The sequence below is a fragment of the Pipra filicauda genome, unplaced genomic scaffold (assembly GCF_003945595.2).
Source record: "Pipra filicauda isolate LSUMZ 115617 unplaced genomic scaffold, ASM394559v2 scaffold40_size4127951_pilon, whole genome shotgun sequence".
NCBI lineage: Eukaryota > Metazoa > Chordata > Aves > Passeriformes > Pipridae > Pipra > Pipra filicauda.
In genome coordinates this window covers 1,606,756-1,632,237 of record NW_024104543.1, presented here as the reverse complement: position 1 = coordinate 1,632,237, position 25,482 = coordinate 1,606,756, and the positions used below count along the sequence as shown (strand labels likewise).

General features: G+C 39.3%; 1 protein-coding gene across 1 annotated transcript in view; it reads left to right on the top strand.

Moving 5' to 3' along the window:
• Positions 1-25,482, top strand: part of CNTN1 (contactin 1) — a 233,072-nt gene that overhangs the window by 60,706 nt on the left and 146,884 nt on the right. Inside the window, exon 2 of the mRNA XM_027710925.2 lies at positions 7,922-7,967. The gene's annotated coding sequence lies outside the window, so the exon portion shown is untranslated. The remainder of the gene's footprint in view (positions 1-7,921; positions 7,968-25,482) is intronic.

The following is a 25,482-nucleotide window of genomic DNA, read 5'->3' as shown; positions in this document are numbered from 1 at the left end:
TAGTTGAATTATTAAGCAATGTGGAAACAAGTCAGATATAAAAGATGATATTTACTTGCTAGTACAGCTAGAGGTATACATTCTTGTGTCCTTTTTTTTACAGGGACTTTTTCTTAATAAAAATGTCTTAACAGGATTTCATGAATAAAACTGAAGCGCTTTTACTGTATCATGGTTTTAGAGGTTCTGTTCAGTGTCATGCATAAAAATAAAAACTAATACCCAAATACTTTCTTTTTTTTTATAAGTTATTTTATTGCATACCACTGAAACAGTAGTATGTTTATTCCTGACTCTTGATACTTGCGGTAGTGGTATTTTGTCAGAGAAACAAATTAGTACCCTAAAGGTTGCAGAATTTTTAGTGATTTTTCCTTTTTTCTTCCAGTTTGAGTTCTTTGACTAGGTTATTTACCATCCTGCTAGCTGGCAGAAAGTTTAAGGCAATCCTACTCCAACTCCTACCAAAAATTCTTTGGTTGTTTCTAAGGAGAAGATACAATGTGCTTTCTCATTTTATAAGCAGAGTTAAATCCAAATCTCCTTTTAGTTTCGAGCGTGCACTGACCATCTGATAACCCCATAATGAAGAATTTCGTCTTTCATTTAATTGGTGTTCTGCATGATAGAAACAAGGGCAGATGCAACTCCTTGCTCTTAACAGTAAATCTAGACCTATGGAACATACTTTGAAGTGCTGACAATTTTATGTTCTCTGGAGTAGAAATTAATTACTCTTTCTAGATCAGATGAATTAGAGTTTAGAAGGTAAAGCAGGCTGCCTCTGAAGCCCAGAAGTCAGCAATCAGAAAACGTAAATGATGAAGAACTCATAATTTTCTGTAATATTTCTTTCTATTGATTCCAGTGGTAATTAAATCTGAACCTTTTGGCAGTTCTTGGAACAGTTTTATCAAATCCTACAGTGATGGATTGAAGGTCTCCATGTCCAGTGGTGAACAGGGTTGTTATCATAGCTCTACCTGAGCGGGTTGAATGCACTTTGCTAACATTATTCTCAAGGATGAAAGATGATTTTTCTTTCATGTACTAACAGTAATATATTACAGAACTTTGACAACCTTAAATTTGAAGGCTCTTGATAAATTGTTTGAGCTTGATTCACTCTGGCAAACCTTATTGACTTGATGATTTTTGTTTCAGCAAATGCTTCTATTGCAGCCATTTTTTCAAATTGTTACATTATCTTTCTGAGCAAATACAGTAGTGCTACAATACACGAGAATGAGGGAGTCAGTAAACATTTGATTTTTTCCACTTCCTGAAATAGGAAAGCACTTTTCATGTCTAGCCTTAACTGGGCTAGCAATTGCTCTGGTCAGTGGTGAAGAACATCCTTGGCATTGATTACTGGAAATACCATCCTAGGCTGAAATACTGGTACTTCACTGAAATACCACCTAAATCTTTATAGATGTACCCTTATGAAGATCTAGTACACAGGGTGATGTCATTTGTCTGTCTGTTTTGGCTTATGTGTGAATGAAATTTGTTCACACAAATCTGAGTCATTTGGGGTTGAGACTAAACCAAGATAAGAACTATGTCGTGGTTTAACTCCCACAGGCAACTGAGGACCAACAACCACTTGCTCACTATCCCCAGTGGGATCGGGGAGAGAATCAGAAGAGTAAAAGTGAGAAAACTCATGGGCTGAGATCAAGACAGTTAATAGGTAAAGCAGAAGCTGTACATGCAAGCAAAGCAAAACAAGGAATTCATTCACCACTTCCCATGGGCAGGCAGGTGCTCAACCATCCTCAGGAAAACAGGACTCCATCATGGGTAGTGATGACTGAGGAAGACAAATGCCATCACTCCAAATATCCTTCCTTCCTTCTTCTTCCCCCAACTTTATATGCTGAGCATGACACTATCATGGCTGGGCTTCGCGAACGAAGATTTGGGAAGGCTCTAACCACATTTGTTACAGACATGACACTATATGAGCTGTGATATTCCTATGGTCAGTGGGGTCAGATATCCTGGCTGTGTTCCCTCCCAGCTCCTTATGCACCACCAGCCTCCTCACTGGGGGGGTCGTGTGAGAGGCAGAAAAGGCCTTGACTCTGTGTAAGCTCTGCTCAGCAATATCTAAAACATCCCTTTTTTTATCAACACTGTTTCCAGCACAAGTCCAAAATAGAGCCCCATACCAGCTGCTGTGAAGAAAATTAACTGCCCCATTCAAAACCAGCACAGGCTAGAACAGGGACATTTCACAAACCCCTATGCATCTAATGCTCAGTCTAATAATAAGCAAAATCTGTGGCTGTCCAAACATGCTCACTGGATCACTGTGCTCTGGTAACTAGTAATCTAGTTTCGTCGTTCAGTGAACTAGCAGTTTAAAGATACAGAAATGTCAGTAAAGTCAGGGCTTGAAAATACCACTTAACAATGAATGGGACAAAGGGAACATCTTGATGTTGAATGTAGAATAAAATTTACTAGATCCTTCAAAATACAGGTTTCCATTTAAATATCCCCATCTTTTTAGAGAAGCTTATTTAATTGCCCAAGTGTCAATAAATGGTATGTGATTGGTGAGGTTAACTATGAAATAAATAATTTTCTTGGTTTTCTGATGTTTGATGAACATTAAAGTAATACAGAAATGAGGGGGCTTGCAGTTTAGAGTGGTTCCAACTTGTTCCCCACTAAGACATTTGGAATACTACATCTCACACACACAGAGTGGTTGTTTAATGTTTTTCGGTGCTATAGTACGTGGTAGGAGGGTGACGTACATAACTAAAGTTTATGTTATCACATGGTTTCTGGAACAATACTAACAAAACAAGCTTGAAGATTCTCTAGAAAAAAGGGTGGTTTAATGAAAAAGAAGAAATTTCGTGTCTTTGTCAAATAGCAGCAGTCTTTGTTTTTCTCTTTTTTTAACCTCTTCTTGTATTTACAGCAACAGAAATTCATATTTATACTTAGCTTACCACAGAACTTTTTGGTTTTGCCAGAATCAATTTCTGTCTCGTACTCTCTGATGAGTAACATCATTGTCTGAAAGAGGTATGTTAGAGATTTCCTAGGAGATGGAGAGGATCTCCTGCTGTATTGTTTGGACTAGACAATATGCTCTTCAAATGCAAATTGTTTATATTATTTCAGTAATACTTTAATATGTTGGAAATTCTCTTTGCAACACTACAGCTAAGTTAGTGGTAGAACAGTGATATAAACAACTCTATGCTGTTTGCATGGTCTCAGTTTCTGAAGAAAGATTAAATAAGGTCCCAGTCCTGTAGGATTACTTATGTGAATAGAGTCCATGATATGTAAATAATTTCAGGATAAAAGTCTTCGTAATTTCTCAGCAGGAGCTGTATCTGTCTCTCTGCTTTGTGATACACCTCCACTATGAATGCATAACTAATAATGCTCAATTTTAATTCCTTGTGAAAGCAGTGCCATGGCTTTGGCCATGAGTTAAATTCAGAATAAATGGGGAGCAAGCATTACAGAGACTCTTAGCACACTGACATTGTTCTCTTTTGCACTGGAAAGTTGTCTTGTTTACAGCCTGGATTTGCAATGGATTCACCTGAAGAAAGGCTAGAACTGGGATATCCACTGCTCAGGGATCTTGTTGCCCCTGTTTGCAGACCTTAATTTCTAATGAAAGTCTGCAGGCTGTGGAAGGTGATGAGATGTAAAAATTGCTTAACCTCGTCTTAACTCAGCAGTGGCAACTGGAAGTGTAGTTTTTTCTGTCTGTTGCAGGAGCTCTGCTTGAGGCAGGGCTCTGGTGCTCAGCCTGGGGCTGCAGGGACTGTGCTCTTGTTACAGGGACAGAGGAGGTAGTGAGTCATATGTGGAGCTAAGGGTTTATCTTTAACCTAACTATAGTCTTAACTTTGTCATTAAAATACAGATGTTATGTTAATCCAGCTCTGTTGTTATAGTTAATAATACAGTTTAGACACAGACTTTCAAGTACCCGTTCCCTTCTCTGTTGTACACTCACCCTTTTAGCATCATTTGAGTCTGCAGGCTGATGGCGTCGATACTTCTCCAAGAACTGGAGGGGCAGATGAGTGAGGTTAGGATGAGTCATTAGCACACTGGTACAAGGACAAATTTCATGCTAATGGTGGGAGTCCCTTACTGCCTCCTCATAAATCCGTTTAGAGATATTTTAACAAGTTTTCTAGCACAGTTGCCTTACTTGCACTTCCTTAGTTGATTCCCAGTTACACATCATACTTGTTTTTCTGTTTACTACTATTGAAATTGGGTTTACCTAACTCACTCCTTTATGCTGTGATTTGTATTTTCTAGCCGATGCCTTTGTATTTTCCTGTGCCAGTGTTGTGCTACACTTTGGGGTTTTTTCTAGGGTTGTGGATAGTTTTGCGATTTTTCCATGACCCTACAGTTAATGGTTTCTGAAAAAGATCAGAGTTGGGTTTTTTTCAAAATCCTTGGAAGTGGGGGGAAGCTTGGAGTGAAAGAGCTTTCTGAATATTGGACTTCTGATTAACTGAAATACTGTATACCAGTGCATACCTTCCAGTGAATGCACCTGGTTTTAAGTGAATCTAAGCCAGGCCTTCAGCTTTTGAGCTTACTTAGTTTAACATCTCATCTGAAGGAAGGCTAGTGTGACTACTATAATAGCCCCAGAAAGAGCTAAGCTACATAATCTTTTTTTCATTTTTCAAGCATTTGGGGTTTTTTTAGAGGTTTCTTTTATGAAAAACCTGTGGGAAAGGCCATATGTGTCAGAACATGAAAACAGATACTTAACTTTGAATGCAATTTATGCCTTTAGAAATGCTTTGTCTTATGGTTGGTGCTATGGTTATTTATTTTGTGTGACAAACTAGCATATTGATTTCCAAATGAACTTTAATATTTCCAGGTAGGTAACAGCTTCGTATACCTTTGAAGCTTGGAAAATCTAACCTCCTTAACATGCACAAAAAGTAATGCCTATTTTTTTTATTTACACAGTACTCTGCATACTGTATTCCCATCCGGAAGCCATTCCTAAGTAGATCCTAAATATACACTTATCTTCCTGATATAAACAAAGTAATTGTCTTTCAGTTTAGTAAGATGCTTATTCTGCGCATATTTCTTTTCCACGGATGATGTTTTGCATGACGTACTCCCCCTATAGTATCCTGCACAATGGATTAATATATATAACAAATACTACAAAAAAGCTTTTCTCTGAGGGGTGGTTAATTTATAATGATGCTTTTTTGACATTGCTGTGCACAGCCAGTGCCTGGTGCTGAACTGATGGGTTCTTCTGATTAGCATAGTCTGAAAGTGGCTTTTTCAAGAGCTACTTGTAATGGCTTAGGCATTATTGTGTTCAGCAGTAATCTTTCTCCATCGCAACTCTCTCTTTGCCTCACACTGTGATTGAAGCTGCAGTGAATTTAGATCTGCAAAGATGATCTAAAATTCTGTGTTTTTCTATAAATTTTCGTGAATGGAGATTCAAGCAAATCACTTCATTATCTTTTACAGCCCACTGTGAATGGAAGAAGTGGGATAAAACTGAAAAAAAATATTCTGCCTGTCTTCATCATATTGTGAGCTAAAATTATCAAATCATGTTTTCATCGCACCTGATGCATTATTGTCTGTCCTCATAAAATGAATACAACTGCTTTCCCAGCTGACTCAGTGGCTCAGTTCACGTACCAAGCTGTTGCTTAAATATGAAAGAGCAGTGTACTGTGACACTTCCCAGAGTTGTCTCTAGAAGATGACTTATTTAGTCACTAGGAGTGATTCTTGGAGCGTCTCCCTCCATCCGCTGTGCCCATGGCAAGCAGGAAGGTGCTGAGCCATGAGGACTACATTAATGTCTGTTGGTTTCTTCAACCTTTTTTTGCTTCCTACATTGCACAGCAGTCCATAAGCTTCAGTTGAAAGAAGTGAATGTAAATCTGTTAACAAGTGCAGAGTTTGATGTAACACAAATGAATGTTAGAAAATAATATATATAAAGTTATGTAGTAGCGTTAGGGAGTTTTACTGAATATGGTAGGAAATAGTTCTCAAGTCTTTACTCTAGAAGAATACATAGTTGTCCAAGGGAACTTTAATAAGAAATTGATGTTCTTTAAATGCTTGCCTTTTCAGAAAACTATTCAGAACCTTGATGTTGTTTTTTCTGTATTTTAGTTTATTTTGCACCCCAGGCAATAATTTATGAAGCAAAGAGGTAAACCTTTCTATTTAGATCTGGAAGACTGACAGAACATATTGCATTATACTGATGATGTTCTCAATAACTTGTTACTCCAACAATTTCCTACTTGAGATGTGTTTCTTTAAAACCAGTTTTCAGAGTTAAGAATTTTGATCATGCAAATATATATTCAGCAAGTAAGTGAATGGAGACTAAAACTTAGGCAAAGTGAGTCTTTTTGTGGCTGTGGCTCTGTAAGAGAAATTAAAATTATTTTTGTTCACAGAGTCTCAAGAGTAGTTTACAAGGAAGTAGAAATAAAAATGTTTTTTATAGATGAGAAATGTTTCGATATTCTGTTCAGGTCAACAGCAGCAGAAGGATTAAGCCTGAGAGTCTTAACATGCATGCTAACTTACTTATAAAGAGGGAGAAGGGATGAGCCTGGAAGTCCAATCATCTTCTCCTCTCAGCACAGTGAAGACTGTGACATTAAGCTTCAGGAGATAAGGTGCCACAAGAAAGTTATGTCTCTACACAAACATGCAGCAAGAGGAGACAAGTAAGATTACATAACATAACGAAGCCTTATGAGAAATTACTACATTTCCAACCTTGTAAATGTTCATCTGACAGTCACCGACAGTCAGATCTGATTTTGCGTCGCAGTAAGTCAGAGTGCAAGAGAAACAGAGTAGCAAGCGCACCTTGACTAGGCTACCTACCAAGTAGTACAGCTTGGGAGCCTGAGTGCTTGGGTTTTTATGTCGCCCATAGAATTAGCAGTTGGACTTTATATATCTAAAAACATTCCTTAGTTCACATTCACATACTTAAATCATTAACCATTTGGCTATTGCCACAATTAAAAGTTCTGTTTATAATACAGATGAACTAACATTACAAAAGAAAATACAGGCACAGAGTAAGCTGGAAATCTGTCTCTGAAATGAGTACTCTGTACTATACGATGTTTTGGGTTGCACTAGATCTTGGAAGCTTTTGAAAAATTGCAAGTAGTGCCACTGTAGTGTAATTCCTACCTAGGATCCACTGATCCAAATGTATAGTGGATGCTACTCCTGAACTACTAAGAGAGGCAGTGGAGATTTGGAGTTTGACAGTATCCACAGATGTGAATTAGAGAAGGTTTGGGCAGAAGAAATCAAAGCCAAAGTTGTATAAACTTTTTGAATCATTCTGGAAGGGCATGCCAAAATGTGATGAATGGAGACAAATCAAAGGGAGGGATCACAAGAGATACTATAGAGGGAAGAATGAAATGAGTTAAAGAAAGTGAAAGTTTGGTGATGGTGTACCAGCATATGTCTTAGCAGGCATTTGTCTAATTTACTGCAGGAGAGAGCTCTAGGATCAAGTTTTTCTGGTAAGGTATCAATAACTTGAAAAAAATAACTAAATGTGCACCCAATCTTATTTTAAAGGTAGTCTCTAATAGCTTGTATAACAAGTAATCAGAAAAAATAAACCACACAAGCCTAATCTGTTTTTAAAGTTTTAATATTGGTAGAATTTTATGAGTATGTCTTATCTTCAGACAAAAAAGCGACTAACTGGAAACCAACATGGTTGTGAATTGCTGAAAACACTGGGGGAAAGCTGATTGTGAGAGAATGTTATGAAAATATGCATAACAAATTCTAACAGAATTGGTAATTGCAAAACTGAGCATTGAGCAAACAACTAAACTCTGTCTTTATTTCATTCTAGATACTGCCTGTGGATTTGTGTGGAAACAGAGCCCACTTTATTAGAGGTTTGTGACTTTTCTTTTTTCAGATCTTACATATGGTTTTAAAGTAATAATTTATTACCGTGTTTAAGTAACAACCTGAAAGATATGAGCTTCTTAGGAGCAAATAATTAGTCCAAGTGCATTTGAAAAAGTGGTTAAAACATTGTTAATTCAGAAATAGATGCTGAACTAATGCACAGAAGCAGTGTTGTGCCTTTGACCTCAGCAATGTGTTTAAATTTTGGCTGTATAGAAATATAACATTTTAGCATTAGGTCTGTTGGCAAGGTCTTTTGATTCAAGTGCTTCTCCGGTTTGAATTTATATTTGATCTGTATATCCATATGCATCGGTTCCTATTTGAAGGTTGGAGTAGTCTGTACTTCTGAGACTGTATCTGCCATGAAAGCCACAGTGAACAAGCTTTTCATATATATATAATACAAAAGCATAGGACCTGATCTGTATTTTTGTTAGCTCTTCAGAAAAGACCTTTTGGGTTCTACAGTGTCTGTGTGTTTGAAACAGGAAAGGTGTTACCCAGTGATCAGGTTAGAGACGGCTAAAGCCCTTCTTTCCTTGACTCTGTGTGTACATACTGCTGGGCAATAGGAGGCCCATAGCTCAGTGGTGACTGTATTCAGTATAGGAAGTTAATATATAGGCTACTATATAAAGTCAGGTTACACTGCAATAAGAACATTGCATGCCTCTGAGGAAATTACTCTGGTGGGATGGACAGTTGAAATAACAGTGGCAGCTCAGTGGAGCATAGTGATTTATAACCCGTCTGATTGCCTATAGGAATATGCTTAGATTTGCATTAGGGGTGTGCAGGCATGACTTTTTACCCTGAAGATCACTTAAAGGTTGCATTAAGTTAATGTATGTTCCTGGGACTGTCATTTAAATAAGAACATAAACGAGACAATGTATAGTTTTAAATGCCTGAAATGAAATTCACTGTTCTGTTGTAGAAAAGGACCAGAGGAAGTCATAGCTTCTGATGACAAAACATGGTTCCTTGTCTTAAAGTTATTTACTACTGGCACATTTAAACTTCCATGTCTTTTACTTTCTATGTGAGGCAATGCGGGAGGCTAGTGTGTTTCTCAAACTTGCAGCAATGCATGCTGCTGCAACCAGACTTTCATAACAGTTCTGTCCTCTGTGCTTATAAATGCATCTTTTTTTCCATGGAAGAAATGTTTATGAGACAGATCATTCATTCCTGAAACCTGTTCTGTACCTGAGATACGTCAAATCGTTGTCACACACCTTTTCTGTTTGAGAAAGAGTTTATCCACCTTCATTGCACCGTTCCTCATGGTCAATTTTCCAAGTACAGGTTATCATACTTTTTCATACCAATAAGCCCATAACTGCTTGACACATGCTGTTGCTCTCTTATTAAAGAACTGCTTATTGTTCTGTATGAATGAGCTCGTGATCGCAGGAGCAACTGGATATACCTGATGCTTTTTGTCTTCATATAAAATGGCCACAGTCTCCTGCTGTTTCTAATTTATTACTGTCATCAGTTAAGATGAATATTACTTTTATACTTTGTCTGAAAAAGAAAGGCAAAGTGAAGGATAAAGGTCCTTATGGAGGTGTGGGAGGTGGAAGTGCAGAAGTCTGCACTTTCCTGCAGTGGCATATAGCATTGCTTATTCTCCTGCTGGGAGAGGGCACCTGCCTGCGAACCCATCAGGTAGTGCTGTGAGTCTGTGCAGCTGCAGCAAGCCACATGTCAGATATAGTGTAATCCAGTACTTTTCCCCAGGGAAGGAAGCAACTGGGAGAAGGCCACGTGTCTCCTGCACAGCTCTGTCCTGAGCTCCTGGGATGCAGAGAGGTAGCAGGTCACATGCTAAGCATATAGCTCTGATCACCATCTTTAGACAGTGCTGTCATGTGGACAGAGAGGCTGGGGGTAGAGCAGTGCATCTGTAATGCAACACTGAAGCCTCCCTATTCCTCTCTGACCTCATGGGATTAGACAGTGTTGTGTAGGATTGCCAGTCATTCGTGTTTTGTTCAGGACTGGGAGAGATGCTGAGCCGTGCTGAGCTGCCACAGAGGAGCCCTTTCTGGTAGGACTCAGCACTTAGGACACTGCAGGCAAGTGGCACAAATGTCATGTGCCTCTCCCACAGTCTGAGTGAGAGACATGATTCTGTGATAAGACCGAGTGTGATGGCTCATCTATTTGAGGAGAAAATTGAGAGGTAAGTATATCGTGCTTTGTGCATTCAGCAGAAGTAATGCTGTTGTGTTAATTGTTGCATAAGCTGTAGCAAGTCATCTAACAGAGCTCTTTGAAGTATGCTATGAGCTAATTAAATATCCAGGCATTCAAAGCTAATGCTTTCCATACATAGTTATATTTCTATGAAGCAATGCAGTGTCTTCGTATTAAAATTAGGCATTGCAGTGTCTCAAAGCGTGAAATATTAGATTTGTGTTTGGATATAACTGTTACTACAGAGCAAATACTTCTCAACAATCTTGCAGAATTTATTTTCAGTATGTTTGAATGAGCAGAAACAGTTACAATCAACATTTTCATGGAAAGGCCTTCATAGGATACATTCAGATACATTAATTTCTATAACTAAGCAGCTGCCTTTTATATTGGAGGCATTATTTTCGAATTACTGAAGTATTTTAAAAGTGATGCTCTTGGTAAAGCCCAAAAAAACCAAAGTACAAAGGCCAGTCTGTTTTCCATATAGTGGATTGTTGTTCAAGAGTTTGTGCCAGCCAGTACAGAGAGTGCAATCTTGTCTTATTGCTCTCAAAAGAGATGAATTACTCAACTGCCTTGGCTCCTGGTGCTCCACATTCTTATACTCATATTGTTGGGAGTGGTCTGCTCTTCCTCATGGAGAAGCCAGTGTAACTGGCAGAAATGTAAATGTTTAGCATTGTCTTATAAAAGATCTTCACCCATGAGCTCTTTTGGATATGCACCAGCTTTCCCAACACTGCAGTTAATTTTGCTTTTGAGATTTTTGTGTTTAAAATAAAAAAAGAAGGTTTGTTTTTTTTTCAACAGTAACACTGTGCACAGTAGTATCTGTTAAAACTGATGAAAATCTGCAGAAATTGAGTTATTGATTGATACACTGATACATTGTAACAGCCCAGGTAATTTACCTTGCAATTTTTCTGTTCAGAAAGTTTTGTTTAGGGTTGTAATTTCCTTGGGTATTTGTCACATATAGGGACTGTGAAAAGACAAGGTAGATCCAACTAAGATTGCTTGATTCAATTATATTTCTTTTTTCAACACATTTTCCCATGAAGTAGGTAGTCCTGCGTGCCTTCAACAATTAGTCTTTTTAAAAGTTTGTGTTTGCAGCTGCATACATGCTTTAATGTGGTTACCGTTGCAGTTTTTTAGCTTGCTAGACCCCACTTGGAGTTAAAATGTAACTGGCATGCTACTGAGAGGCACCTCCTAAGTGCTACACCCACTGGTGATAAAACCCTTTGACTTTGCTATGAGCAAAGTATTGAAGCATATATGGAGCTGTTGCAAAGCAGTGAGTAGAATCATTATCAAATCAGCAGCAAATACTGAGCATCAAGCACAGACATTTCCAAATGGAGGGTGTGCAGAGAAGTATTTACTAGACCGGTCACAAAAACGAGTAGCCTTTGGAGGAAACACAGTAACCGAAGTGATAAAGGCTGTGTATACCAGCTCCTAAAATAACCCATAAGTCCTCCATTTGAAAAGGGAAATTAAACTGGCATGTTGCTTAGAAGTAGTACTTGTTGCATAAACAACATAATTTATTTAGGAGCAGAATACTTGCAGATGCTCAGAATGTTTGCCTTGTTCATGTGTCAACATTCCAGTCTCCCTCGGCAGGCCCAGTGGGAGGAAGATTATCCAGATGTTTGTTTAGCCAACTGCTGGTACTGATGCTGGGGTCAGATACCACCTCCTTTTCTTGAGGAAGGAATGGTCTGTGTCAGGCACTTAGATTATGGGTGTGTTGAACGCTATTTGAATCAAGGCAAGATATTGAAGCACTTTTATGTGTTGCTGCGTTTCACAAGTAAACAAGAAGACACTCATGAGGATGAAAATAGAGCGTGCCAAATGAACTTGAAGGACTCTTGACATCTTCAATATGTGACTTTTCACTTTGCATCAAGAACAGTGTGTGTTTTTCATTAAAAAGAGACTAACTCCGCAAAATATTGCTTACTGGAGCTTCCAAGAATTATGCAAAGCAGTTGTTATTCACAGATTTTAAGACACCAAAACAATCACTAGATAATTGCAGACCACAGAACTTTTTCCTGATACAGACATTAATTTGAAGTGCATAGGGTTTTTTAAAAGGCATTTCAATAAGATGTTCTAGCTGTTGATACTTGCACTATTAAAAATGCTTCTTCACTATAAAGGGACTCCAGATGAAGAGTTCAGAGATTAATGTTTACATTACAGCCTTTTTTAACAATAGGTTGTAAGAATCCCACCCTGTGTTAAAAACATTGTAGTTAGTATGAAATCTGTTATTGTCTGCTGGAGTGGAGTATGCTACTTCATCTTAACTTTCTTTTGAATTAACTAGAGAGGCTGCAGCTCTTTAGGCCTTGCCTGGGGCACATTTCACAATTGTGACTATACAGAAATTTTTCTTTAGTCTTTAACAGTCTTTTGAGGTGTCGATCAGGGACTAAATACAGAATACCAGTAATGACTTCACTAACATTGTGTACTGGTCCTAATTATACCAATATTCTAAGAATATTTATGTATTAGTATATAATTATCTTGTTTATCTCTTCAAGGATGGCTAAAACTACACACTAAAAGTGCACATTCAGCTGGTTTCCTGGTCCTTGCTGAGTTCGCTTGAGAGTTTTTTGTGATACAGCTCTCCATTTTATAGATAAGATTTCATGCTTATTCTTTGAAATAATACCATTGTCAAATTGAAAAAGGATAGAGGAAACATATTACTTTATAACTGAGAGCTGGATAAGAATCTGATCCAAATATGAATTATAAATGATTCAGTAGTGCATACCTGATTTTGCAGACTGGGTATAACAAATGGGTGAGTTACATGTCCTCTGCTAATCCTGCATCATGGTAATTTAAACAGCAGTGTTGCTAACAGTTCGTTATCTCTTTTTAATGTCATCTGCATACATCTACGTGTCTATATGCACATATAGTAATGCATATACATGAGCAAGATACATTTGACCTGAATTGGTCTCTTCTGGATGATAACCATTTTAGTTACTCAAGTGGATGCAGTAGGTTTGGATATTTGATTGATCTCACAGGATAAGCTTCAGAGAGTCTCAATAATCTCCTGTAAAGTATTTGACTAATACAGAGTGTATCTTGGCTACTGTTTTAACCTTTGAAAGTTTCTCAAAAACTTATTAGCATTTCCCTTTGAGTGCAGAGCATTGCAAATGCCAAAACAAAATTAATATTTCAGCTATTACTTCTTCAGACTAGATTAGGACTCACTGTGCTACTGCTGAATTAGCATAGAAAAATGTAATATTAGTTTGAATAATGGTGTTACAGCTTCTAGGTGCATGTCACAGGTGAACAGGAGAGAGGCCATCTGCTGTCTACTCTGTGCTGTTCTCCTGGTGAGAGGAGGTGTGTGGGGAGCTGATGGGAAAGCAGTGAGTCTGTTTTGGCAGCAGCTAAGTTGGCTGTCTGTTATCCCAAGAGATAAGCTGTAGGATAGATAGTGGATCAGAAAAGTGGCTTCCACAGCTGTAGGATAGATAGTGGATCAGAAAAGTGGCTTCCACAGCTGTAGGTGAGACTGATGTTAGCTGGATTGTTTGAAGTTCTTGATAGATTTGAGTCTGCTGTCACCAGAGACCATAACTGCAGAGAACTTTTGGAGAGCTGGACACATTTTTCATCTGAGTAGTGGCAAAGGAAATCTACCTGGCCAGCAAATGTTGTTAGAGGTGGTCTTCTCTGCCGAAGCAAGAGGAGTGATGGCCTGCTTGTTTTTAACTAGAGATAATTTCATTTTGAAACTTAAATTTGTTTCTAGAGCTCTGTCAAATGTAGACATTCAAAGTATGAAATTGTACAAAGTGATATATGTATACTGCTGTGGGATACAAACTGATCTAGATGGTCCAAGTGTTTCCTATCTCCATTTTTCTGTGGAGATTTTTTGTCTCATTCGCTGCCTTTCCATATTACCCCATTTTTCTTAGCTCATTTTTTTCTCTCTGCACTGTTTTAATCCTTCTGGAGGAGTTGCTTCCACTGAAATCCAGTGCTCATTAAGGATTTTAGGGCACTAAACTTCCACCAGCAGTTATTCTCTTCACTTAGGCTTGCCTAAAGAAGACAGAGAAGACTGAAAGTAAAGGGTCTTTAACCACCTCTGCCCCATACAGATCTTACAGATTCCTACCAGATGAAAATAAAAATATTATTAGAGTCCAATTAGCAAAATAAAAACCTAATGCAGTAATCTTATAAGCAGTGAGTAATTTTCCTGAATAAGAAATCAGGCATGAAGCACTGAGGATGACAAATCCACCAACTACCCTCTCTCTACCAGGTCTGCACAGGGAAAAGAGAAAATGGCAACAGATGCCAGCACAATATTGCTTTATGGCCACAGACCTGATTACATCTTGAAAATGTTCCTTCTGTTTCACAGCAGAGCTTGAAGATGAAAATATTCTTCTAAATGAAAATATTCTTTTATAGACACAACATGCATTGGAGTTAATAAAGAATTTAATCCTAAATTAAACAGTAATAGAAACCCACAACAACAGTGCGTGTTTCATTTTATAGTGGTTAAGGAGATTCAGCTTCATTTGTCTTTCAGTTATATTTTGAAGTTGAAACTCGGCTGTGGTTTATAAAATGAAGTCTCCCTCTCAGGCTATTCACAAAATTCATTTTATCAGTTTTTGTAGTGAAATTCAGCTGAGTTGTTAAATACTACATTCGTGAGCCACAATAACTTGCTGTCAGTTACTTCCCTCCTGATAACCAATTCTTACAGAAATTGTCTGAGGATCATCTTTAAGGTGTGGGTTGCAACCTGTGTATTTCTGATCTCTCTTACCCTTGTTTTGTAGAACAACGGAAAACCATACTTCTCAAAGTGAGTGATGTTTGTGCAGGCTGGGAATATGTCTGTGTGAATTCTGTGTCTGTTTAGTGAATAGCATCTTTAACACAAGCTCTGTTTTGACAGGAGGCTTTAATTTAGCTTTGTATAGTCATTTCATAAAAGACATTTGCATGTAATAGCCAAACTGCATCTGGGAAATTGTGATAGAAGCAATCAGACTGTGGATGTCTTTACAGGTAAAACAAGCAGCTGTCTGCCAGCAATACTGCTCAGCTCTGAGTGACACCTCTCAGAGAGGAGCTGGGAAGGGGAACCTGGAAATTACTCATGAGAGTGCAAAAATCAGGAGGATGTCAGAGGGTTTTTCAGAGGCTTTCCCTGACTGACTGGAAACCACCTGATGCAGACAAGGAGAGTTATTTGTTCAAAGTGCTCTAACCAAACTCTGGACTAGGTGTAACTAAGAGGTGTAACTAAGAAGGGAATAAGCAGTTATGTGGTTTTTAGGAAGGAAATATTTAAGAAACTCTAGGGTCTTAAAGAGCAGGATTTCAGAGACTTGAGATTCAGGTCAAAACCAGTCCACGTTGAGGAAGGCATGGAAGAGACAGCAGTCGTGTGGACGAGACACAAATCCTGTTTGACCTTTTCTTTCAGTAGAGAGTAAAACTGAAGCTTGTTTATATGCATGATAAAATTTAAGAAATATGTAGAAGCTGTGAAGACACAACTGAGTAGCTAACAGAACAGCTCTTGCAGCTGGGTTGTAAACCGTTGCCGCTCCTTGCTTTGCCTGGTTTAAGCCCAGTCCTGGAACTGTGTTCAGACGTAGCTGTGGTAACAACCACTGTCAGTTCATATTCCAACTGCCGAGCCTTGGAGGTGTGGAATCAGCCATATCTTATCACTTGCTTCTTTTAAGCACCTTTAGGCACTGAAAGGTTGCTCCAAGGTATCCCCAGAGCCTTCTCTTCTCCAGGCTGAACAGCCCCAACTCTCTCATCCTGTCTTCACAGGGGAGGTGTTCCAGCCCCATGATCATCTTGGTGGCCCTCCTCTGGACTCTCTCCAGCAAGTCTATGTCCTTCTTGTGTTGGGGGCCTCAGAGCTGAATGCAGCCCTCCATGTGGGGTCTCACAAGAGCAGAGTAGAGGGGCAGAATCACCTCCCTTGACCTTCTGGTCACACCTCTTTTGATGCAGCCCAAGACACAGTTGGCCTTTTGGGCTGCAGGTGCACATTGCCGAGTCATATTGAGCTGTTTGTCCACAAACACTCCTAAGTCCTTCTCCTCTGGGCTGGTCTCGATCTATTCTTCAGAAAGATTGCAGAGGCTTGGCAGTTTGTCCATAACTACTGTGGTCAGCTCCTACCCACTCCAAAGGCAATTATCGCCAAGATATTTAATAAAATGTGTTCCTGCGTATCTTCCTTTTCTTTTACAAATTGCCACTGAACACCCAATTACCTAGCCCAAGTCTTTGTTTCTGAAGGAGAAACATATTGGAGAATGTGAGTAAAGGAGAAAATACATTTCAAAATCAGATGTGGAAGACCTGGTTCAGGGTTTGGGTTCAGGTCACACACTTGAATCTTGGCCTTATGTACCAGATATGGATCTTGTGATCATCCAGCTCTTTGTTGTACGTTTGTTTTAAGAGTCCTTTGGTCTATAATGGATTTTTTCCTTCCAGACTCATTCCTATAAAAGTTTGTCATTTTACTTGGTAGTCTCCCAGAAGAAAGCAGTTCCTTGGAGAATGTATGATAATGGTAACATAAATGTGTGATATTGAGGCAGAGTTCTATCAGGGTTTCATGGATTACTTTTATAATACTTCTACTTGATTTTCCCATTATAAGCTTAACAAAGCCAGGATTATTTTAACCTAAGCATGTCAGTCCTGTTCAAATCCAGTTGGTTATTTTCATGATGGAAATTAACATTTTAAAGTGCTTTGCTGGATTGGAGCCCAGATGATTGTTACCTCTTTCAAATTAAAGCTTCCTTGATCATCATAATAAGGGAATTATAGCAATAATTATTAATTAATAGTATTACTGTGTAAATTCCTCTGTGAATCTAACTGCATACAGGAATTGGTGTCTTGGTTCCACTATTTCATAAATGTGCCTTAGCAATCTTAATCCAATTTATTTACTTTCTTGCTTACTGATAATATATTTTTTTTACTATTTCTGGTAAAGAGACATCCTTTGTGATTTGGAGGTGGACTATTTTGATCACATGGAAATAGATAATGAATCTTCAAAACTGCCCCTATTGAAGAGGACAGTATGAGCAGTCTGAGTTGATTTTTAATAATTCCTCTTTAAAAAGTAAAATTCTTTCTTTTCAAATCTAGGAAGAAAAGCAGCAGAGACTAAGAAGTTAGGAACCTTACAATGGATCTTGGATCTAGGATTTAAGTCTTTGTGTCAATGAAAAGGAGACTTTGGGAATTACTTCACTTAGTGACAAAACCAAGGCTGGGTCATTTTGATAACCTTTTCCTACTTTTCTGTGAGCATTTCTACAGCTCCTCGAGGTGAATATTGAAGAGAAATGGTAGCAGTAACCCACTCGATTTTTCCTGATGACTTAAGCATCATTGATTCTTGCCTCTCCATTGTGATTAACATTCTGGGAAGAAGTGTGGGTGTCCATTGCTGTCAGTGGCAATTTCGAATGCTGAAGCAGTTCAGGAAAGGTCTCATTTTGTTTGCCTGGAGTGCTTCTTGGTAGTCTTTTTTAACTTTTATTTTAATAAGCCTAGGAGAATTGCAGTGAAATTTTTGGATGTCAGCACCCAGGAGAAATAATCTCCTTTCCTCATGCAGTTGAGTGATGTGGAGCTGAAGCCCTTTCTCTTAGCAGTACATCCTCTATACAGTCTTAGCTAGGTGTTAGAGACAAGTATTTGCGTCTCTTCTGCTTGTAGCCCCAGTTAAAGTCATGTTGTTTCTTTTACAGCAATAGTGGTATTCGTTGATATCTCAGCTTGTTTGTACAGAGCTAGCAGATGTCTTTATATGCTTTTGTGATAAACATAGCTAATTACTAAGAAACAAACGTCCCACACTTGAACAACCTCACGGTCCTGTTGTGCAGCACAGCAGCAATTTTTTTGTTTTATATTAGGAAATAAGAGAAAAATTCTGTTAAGAGACATCTAGCAAATTCAGTGCTCCTAATGCTAAAGATTACTAGCTTTTTAAGAGTCGATAACATATCGGTAGTCTGGAAATACTCTGGTAAGATTATAATTGAATTGTCTAGAAGACTCCTGTCCTTCATTGTCAGGTTATTTTAGGGTTAAAAAAACCTTTTACATACTTTTTGGCAGAAAGTACATTGAAAACAAGGTGAAGAGGTGGAATATGGCCAATTTCACTCATTAGTTCAAGACTAACTTAATTTCCTCTTTAGAGGTCACTAAATACATTTATATTTAATTCTCTAATGGATTAATTCTGTTATTTATTTTTAAAGTTGTATTCCTACAGTTGTCTTCATTTAGAACATGCTCATGCTTGAAAGAAATTAGTAAAGTCTAGGAGAAATTGGGTGGAACTTCTCAGAACAGGTGGGCTGTATCAGTCACATTTAGTCAAATCTTGAGTGCCAGATGGTATATTTGCAATTGTATTTCAGGATTTGGCCACAAATTCGTTGTTTGTCAGTACCCATAGCTTCTACTGCTGTTTTAAGTGAACGTTTTTTGTACAGAACGAGTCCATAACTTTTTGTAAACTCTAAAAATTATAACCACTGAGCATACAATTAACACAAAAGAATTGTATCTTTTCATGTTCTTCCAAAGTTAAAATCTTCATGTGTGATAGCTGCTGTTCACTGCAGCTTCCTTCCCTTTGAAACTCGCTGTGCATTTTTCTTTCAAAAAAATAGTCTCTGTTGCCTGTTAATACCTCAACTGAAAAATAAATAAAAAATAATGGGTAATTTCTTTCAACTCAAAGGCTCAAGTGATTAGATTTCAATTAGTCCCCTCAATAGTTAGATGGAGAACTATAAAAAAGCAGTACTGTAACTGCAGAGTTTCTTTGGTTTGTTTTTTTTTTTTTTTTAAACCGTCTTTTAACTACTGCATCCCATAAGGTACAGTGTTTAGTCTTATATGGTGATTCAGCTCCTATGGAACATTTCCTGTATTTGTGAAGGAGGTGCTGTTAGTTTTTGCAGACCTCAGTAATTGAAAGAAGAACTTCTGGAAAATTTTCCTTAACTACTTTTCATAGGACCATCCACACTTCAGCGCGTGTATGTGAGTGTCTCTACAAGCAGCAGGAGATCGTTGCAGTCTTTCAGCCATCCCATAGAAAAAAAAAGTTTGGTCTTCAAATTACATCAGGAAAAAAAATGGGCCAATGACTAGAAATACCTAACTTTGCATGAAATTGCTTAGTGTTGTTTTATTTTTAAAATCTATGAAATGTTTAGCTTAATTTTTTTGTATTAAAAACGTTGGTGAACATTTACATCTGTGTACATAAGATGTGTTTGCGATACGGCATCATCTAGATTAACTTTACTTTTTTTCCCTTTTGATTTTTTGCAGCCAGAATTAAGAAAACTGTGCAATATTACAGTCATTTGACAGAAAAGTATTATTCTTTCAGAAATAGACCACACCCATTCAAAACTTTCCTTTATTTGTTATTTACATACTTATTGTTTGCTCATTCAAAAATAATATTCCTGCGGTATATCCCTTACATAGCAGCATTTCACTTTGGGACTTGATATTGAGCTCATACTTCCTCACAGAAAGAATTCACACTTGGGAATTTTGTTAGGTAGCATTGCTTTAGTTTCTTTTAAAACAAGCAAAACAGCTTGCATGCCCTATGTAGTGTTTACAACCCTTTGTGTTTTGTAGTTTGTATCATATGTTGTGTTTATCCCAAAGTGCTGCCACCTATTCCTTTGTCTGTTCAGAGAAAGTTTTAGACATTGATCTGTTCATTCACATTTCGGCATCATTCAGTGGAAATAACCTGGTCTGTATGTGTTGGTGAAATCTGCCTTTTGTTGAAAAAATACCACATAAAACACCAAAAAGTTTATGCAGGATTACAGTTTGGGGAGGAGGAATTAAAAAGTCATGTAAACAGATTGCACTGGTGTAGATCAGAAAATAATAGTTAAAGGAAAGAGGGCTTCTCTTTACCCCAAATTGTGAAATGTACAGATTTAACTTATTTTCCACTAAATTCTCACTAATGACTGAGAGTTTTCTGCTTTCGTTAATTGCCAGGCTCTTCCCCCTGCAATCTATGATGTATATTTAGAACTGCTTGGTTTATATTTTCTCTACATTTGCAGTTAGTAATTTCTCAGAGTGTGTTTCAAAAGACAAAGTGGAAGATTAAAAACATGATTACTCTTGGATTTGGGAATACATATTTTTACAGGGGAAGATCCTTCCTAGGAGAACCTGAATGTCTGATTTAGTTTTTATTTGGAGGAACACAGTTGCTCCCAAGATGAAAAGAACTTCTGTTTTCTATTTTGAAAAGAACTTCTGTTTTCTATTTGTATTTATATGTTTATCTCTGGTCTGACAGGACTAACGGTGTGTGTTGTGCGATGGAGCATCTGTTGATTCAGAGAACTGAGAAAAAATGGGGATGACAAAGTAAAAAGCCGTGTTCTGGCGGAGGAAAGAGGGCTGTGTGCTGGTGGTGAATAGCAGAGGATAATTGTCACTGACAATGCGGGCTGTTGGTGACACAGAAGTAGAAGGCTTTCTGTTTATTTTATGCCACTTTTGCTTCTTTACTGGCAAGCTACTGATCTAGGTTGACCTGCATTTCAAAACACGGGGTGGTACTGACTGGCAAGTATGTTGACATGAGGATGAAGATTAAATACTTGCCCTCTGCCTCAGTTTTCCTGTGATTTTCATGCAGCCAAATGCTGTCCCATACTGCTTATTAGGGATCACACTGACATTTTCTTCATTCAAAAGTGTAGTGTGACATGCACAGCTAGCAGGGAATGGAGTAAAATCCAAGTGAGCAAATCACTTATTTCTTCTAGCATGCTAGTGGATTGTTGTGGGAAAAGGCACCCTCATTTCCTCCATTGGTGCAATGGGAAGCACAGCAGTCCACTGTGAAAAGTTTCTGTGCAATATGCCCTCTCTGAACAGTCTACGTACTGAGTAGAAAACAGATAAATATCCAAATGTGCAGATTACAAAGTGAGCAGGAGAAAACCCCTCCTGACCATTGTGTACTTTGTTAAGAGTATTAATTTGCTGCAGAAAATGTAAGTTGGTATCTTTGTAGTTTGGCATCTAAAACATTTTTTCAGGGCACCAAGTTCCTGTGACCACAGGATCTTGCTGAATTGGGACCACGCTGTTCCCCATGTTTCTGGAGTTGGCTGGGTGCATTCAGCAGAGTACTCTGCTCCAGCAGACAGAGGGGCAGAGCAGGCATGATGGCACTGTCCATAATTTCAGTCTCACCTTTCTGACACGTGCTGTGCTCTGGGAGGACCTCAGATTTGCCCTGTTGCAGTGGTTTTGTCCAGTGATCCCGATCCATGGATGCCCTGGTTGCCATCAGCCCAGCCCCATACTGCTTGTTCAGGGGCCATGGGCTTGCACCTCAGGGACAAGGGGCTGCCTGTGGCCCCAGGCTACCTGTGCCCCTGCCCTCACCCAGTGGCCCCCACCCAACCAACCCTTTTCAGAGCAACCCCAGAAAAATGTTTGGGTGCAGTAGTTTGTCTCTTGTTTCGATGGCAAACGGCTTGTCCTTTAAGGCATTTCAGTCAGCTAGAAACACTCATTGGTTGAGCTTCACACAAATAAAGCAAAAGGGAGTTCTTAACTAATGATGGGTAGAACAATCAATCCAGAGGTCAGGAACATCATAGAGCAAGCATGCACAGTAGAGTGCAAAACCAGCACTAATGAGGATATAGGAAAAAATCATATCAAACAGATTCTTTCCTAAGCTCAAAATGTATGCAAAGGTTCAGTGTTTTGGGGGGTTGGACTGCCAGCCTGAGCACAATGATGTGACCAGAAAACCAGGTGAAGAGAAGACCTGAAGAACACGATTTTCCCATCAGTGTTATAAACAGTTTTTAGATGTATATACTGCTGCAGGTCCTGTTGCACTTCATGCTAGTTTTGAAGCAGCAGCAGTTTGAAGTAAATCACTCTGTAAGTGTGGGAAACTGTTTGAAGGGGAGTTTAGTGTGTTATCTTGGATACAGCCTTTGTTGCTGTTTGAGAGCAAAAGTCTAGGAGAACATGAAAGTGGTTCTGTACAGGTCTGTATGTCACTAGCTCTTAAGAGTCAAATGATGTTTGGATGCCTCATATTGAGGATGTCCACAGAAGAATAAAGTCTTAAACTTCATATGGAATATATGAGCATACAGAGTGGCATTTTTCGCAGTATATATGGAATCTGCTTTACACCTGAAATATGGCTGAAATATATATATAGTACTTTGCAGTCTGTTGTAACAAAAAAGGTTACTATATTATTTTATTTCATTTTTATTTTGTAATATAACTGTAAATACATAGTATGATATTTTAAACCCATGCTATATCATAGATTACAGTATAATCTTGCTGAGCCACTTGAATCCTCACAAGTCTATGGGATCAGATGGGATCCACCCAAGGGTGATGAGGGAGCTGGCGGAAGAGCTCGCCAAGCCGCTCTCCATCATCTACCAACAGTTCTGGCTCACTGGGGAGGTCCCAGATGATTGGAAGTTGGCAAATGTCATGCCCATCCGCAAAAAGGGCCAGAAGGAGGACCCAGGAAACTCCAGGCCTGTCAGCCTGACCTCAGTGCCTGGCAAGGTTATGGAGCAGATCATCCTGAGTGCAATCACACAGCACCTACAGGATGGACAAGGGATCAGACCCAGCCAGCATGGGTTTAGGAAGGACAGTCTGACCAACCTGATCTCCTTTTATGATCAGGTGACCCGCCTGGTGGATAAGGGGAAGGCTGTGGTCTATCTGGACTTCAGCAAGGCCTTTGACACCGTCTCCCACAGCATATTCCTGGAAAAGCTGGCAGCCCACGGCTTGGACAGGGGCACTCTGTGCTGGGTTAGGAACTGGCTGGAGGGCCGAGCCCAGAGAGTGGTGGTGAACGGTGCTGCATCCAGTTGGCGGCCGGTCACTAGTGGTGTCCCCCAGGGATCAGTGTTGGGCCCAGTCCTTTTTGATATCTTTATTGATGATCTGGATGAGGGGATTGAGTCCATCATCAGCAAATTTGCAGATGACACCAACTGCGGGGGAGTGTTGATCTGCTGGAAGGCAGGAGGGCTCTGCAGAGGGACCTGGACAAGCTGGAGGGATGGGTTGATTCCAGTGGGATGAGGTTCAACAAGGCCAAGTGCCGGGTCCTGCACTTTGGCCACAACAACCCCCTGCAGCGCTACAGACTGGGGACAGAGTGGCTGGAGAGCAGCCAGACAGAAAGGGACCTGGGAGTTTGGATGGACAGGAAGCTGAACGTGAACCAGCAGTGTGCCCAGGTGGCCAAGAAGGCCAATGGCATCCTGGCCTGTATCAGGAACAGTGTGGCCAGCAGGACCAGGGAAGTGATTCTTCCCCTGTACTCAGCGCTGGTGAGGCCACACCTGGAGTGCTGTGTCCAGTTCTGGGCCCTTCAGTTCAGGAAGGATATTGAGGTGCTGGAGCAGGTCCAGAGAAGAGCAACAAGGCTGGGGAAGGGACTGGAGCACAAGTCCTATGAGGAGAGGCTGAGGGAGCTGGGCTTGTTCAGCCTGGAGAAGAGGAGGCTCAGGGGAGACCTCCTCACTCTCTACAACTCTCTGAAAGGAGGTTGTAGCCAGGTGGGGGTTGGTCTCTTCTCCCAGGCAACCAGCAATAGGACAAGAGGGCACTTAAGCTGTGCCAGGGGAAATTTAGGTTAGATATTAGGAAGAAATTTTTTAGAGAGAGAGTAATCAGGCATTGAAATGGGCTGCCCAGGAAGGTGGTGGATTCTCCGTCCCTGGAGGTTTCTAAGATGAGACTGGATGTGGCACTTAGTGCCATGGTCTAGTAACCACAGCAGTGTTGGATCAAGGGTTGGACTTGATGATCGCAGAGGTCTTTGATTGTTTCAGAACAATGATTAAATAAAGCATTTTCATATAAATAATTAGTGTCTTTGATATCTTGCAACACTGACTTAAACAGCAAAGCAGTACAAACATGTTTTGTTTGGAAACATGTGTAAGTATTGGAAGCAAAGTGGTCCATAGAGGAACAAAATCACATTTTTGACTTAAATGACTGAACCAGCAGCCTTGATTCCATTCAGCTTCATATGACTCCTCTGTAGGAATTGTGGGCCAGTGCTGATTCTACTCCTGACTCCACAGGTTTTATTAGATAGCCCCTGTTAAATTCCCAGTCTCCTGTGTCCTCTGGTACTTTTCATTACTGTAGTGCTGAAAGGTCAGAGTCATCAAAGAGCCCTTTGAACAAAAAAAAAAGTCTGTCTCTCTCCCAGTGAGAATTATTCATAGTAGTTATGAGTGGAAGTATAACATAAAAGGCAAAGACAGATGGGGAATTGCAAAGAAAGAGTGAAAGAAAATCATCCATTCAGGATAGTGTTCTCAGTTTTCCTGAGCAGCCTGCATGCTGTCAACTTTTTTTGTAATTATCATAGCAAACAAGATTTAAGAAAGGATTTGAAGGAGAGCAATGCAGTGACTTTGCAGGTATTGCAGAGAATTCTTCTGAAGTATGAAGTATAATGGGAGGAAGCATAGAAGTACTTGACTGAAAATTTAGCAAGGGGCTAATGAATGAACTTGCAGACTAATTGTAAACTGCCTTTTCGGTACAAGTGAGAATAATAATGAGGGTGGTACATGGAAGCCAATGTGAACTTGCTTGTATTTTACATACCAAAAAAAGGAGTGGAGGGAGGCAAGGAGAGAGATCACACAATCAGAGTGATGCACCAAAAGAATGGTATTTTAAGCAGCACTGTGATTAGGTCCTGTGTTTGTCCAGGCCAGAGGACAAGATTTTGGATATATTTAGTCCTGAGATGAAGAGGATCTGGACGAGGGTGTTAATTAGGTGCGTATTAAAACTTATCTATGAGCAATATTGTACAGAAAGATTCTGCAAGACTTGGTGTGGATTTGATGACCCAAGGATGATCTGGGTTAGAGATGACATTTAAACTGGTGTCTTAAATGGTGGACTAGATGGTGCCACTGTACACAGTGATTCAGGAAGGATCTGGCAGGATAAGCTTGTGGGGGCGGTTAATAAAAACTCTAATTTGTCTATGTGGACCTTAAGCTGATGCCTGAATTTACAGTATCAGAAATACTGTCTGAGATACCAATTTGAAAAGAGTGTGGTAGTATTGAAATAGAG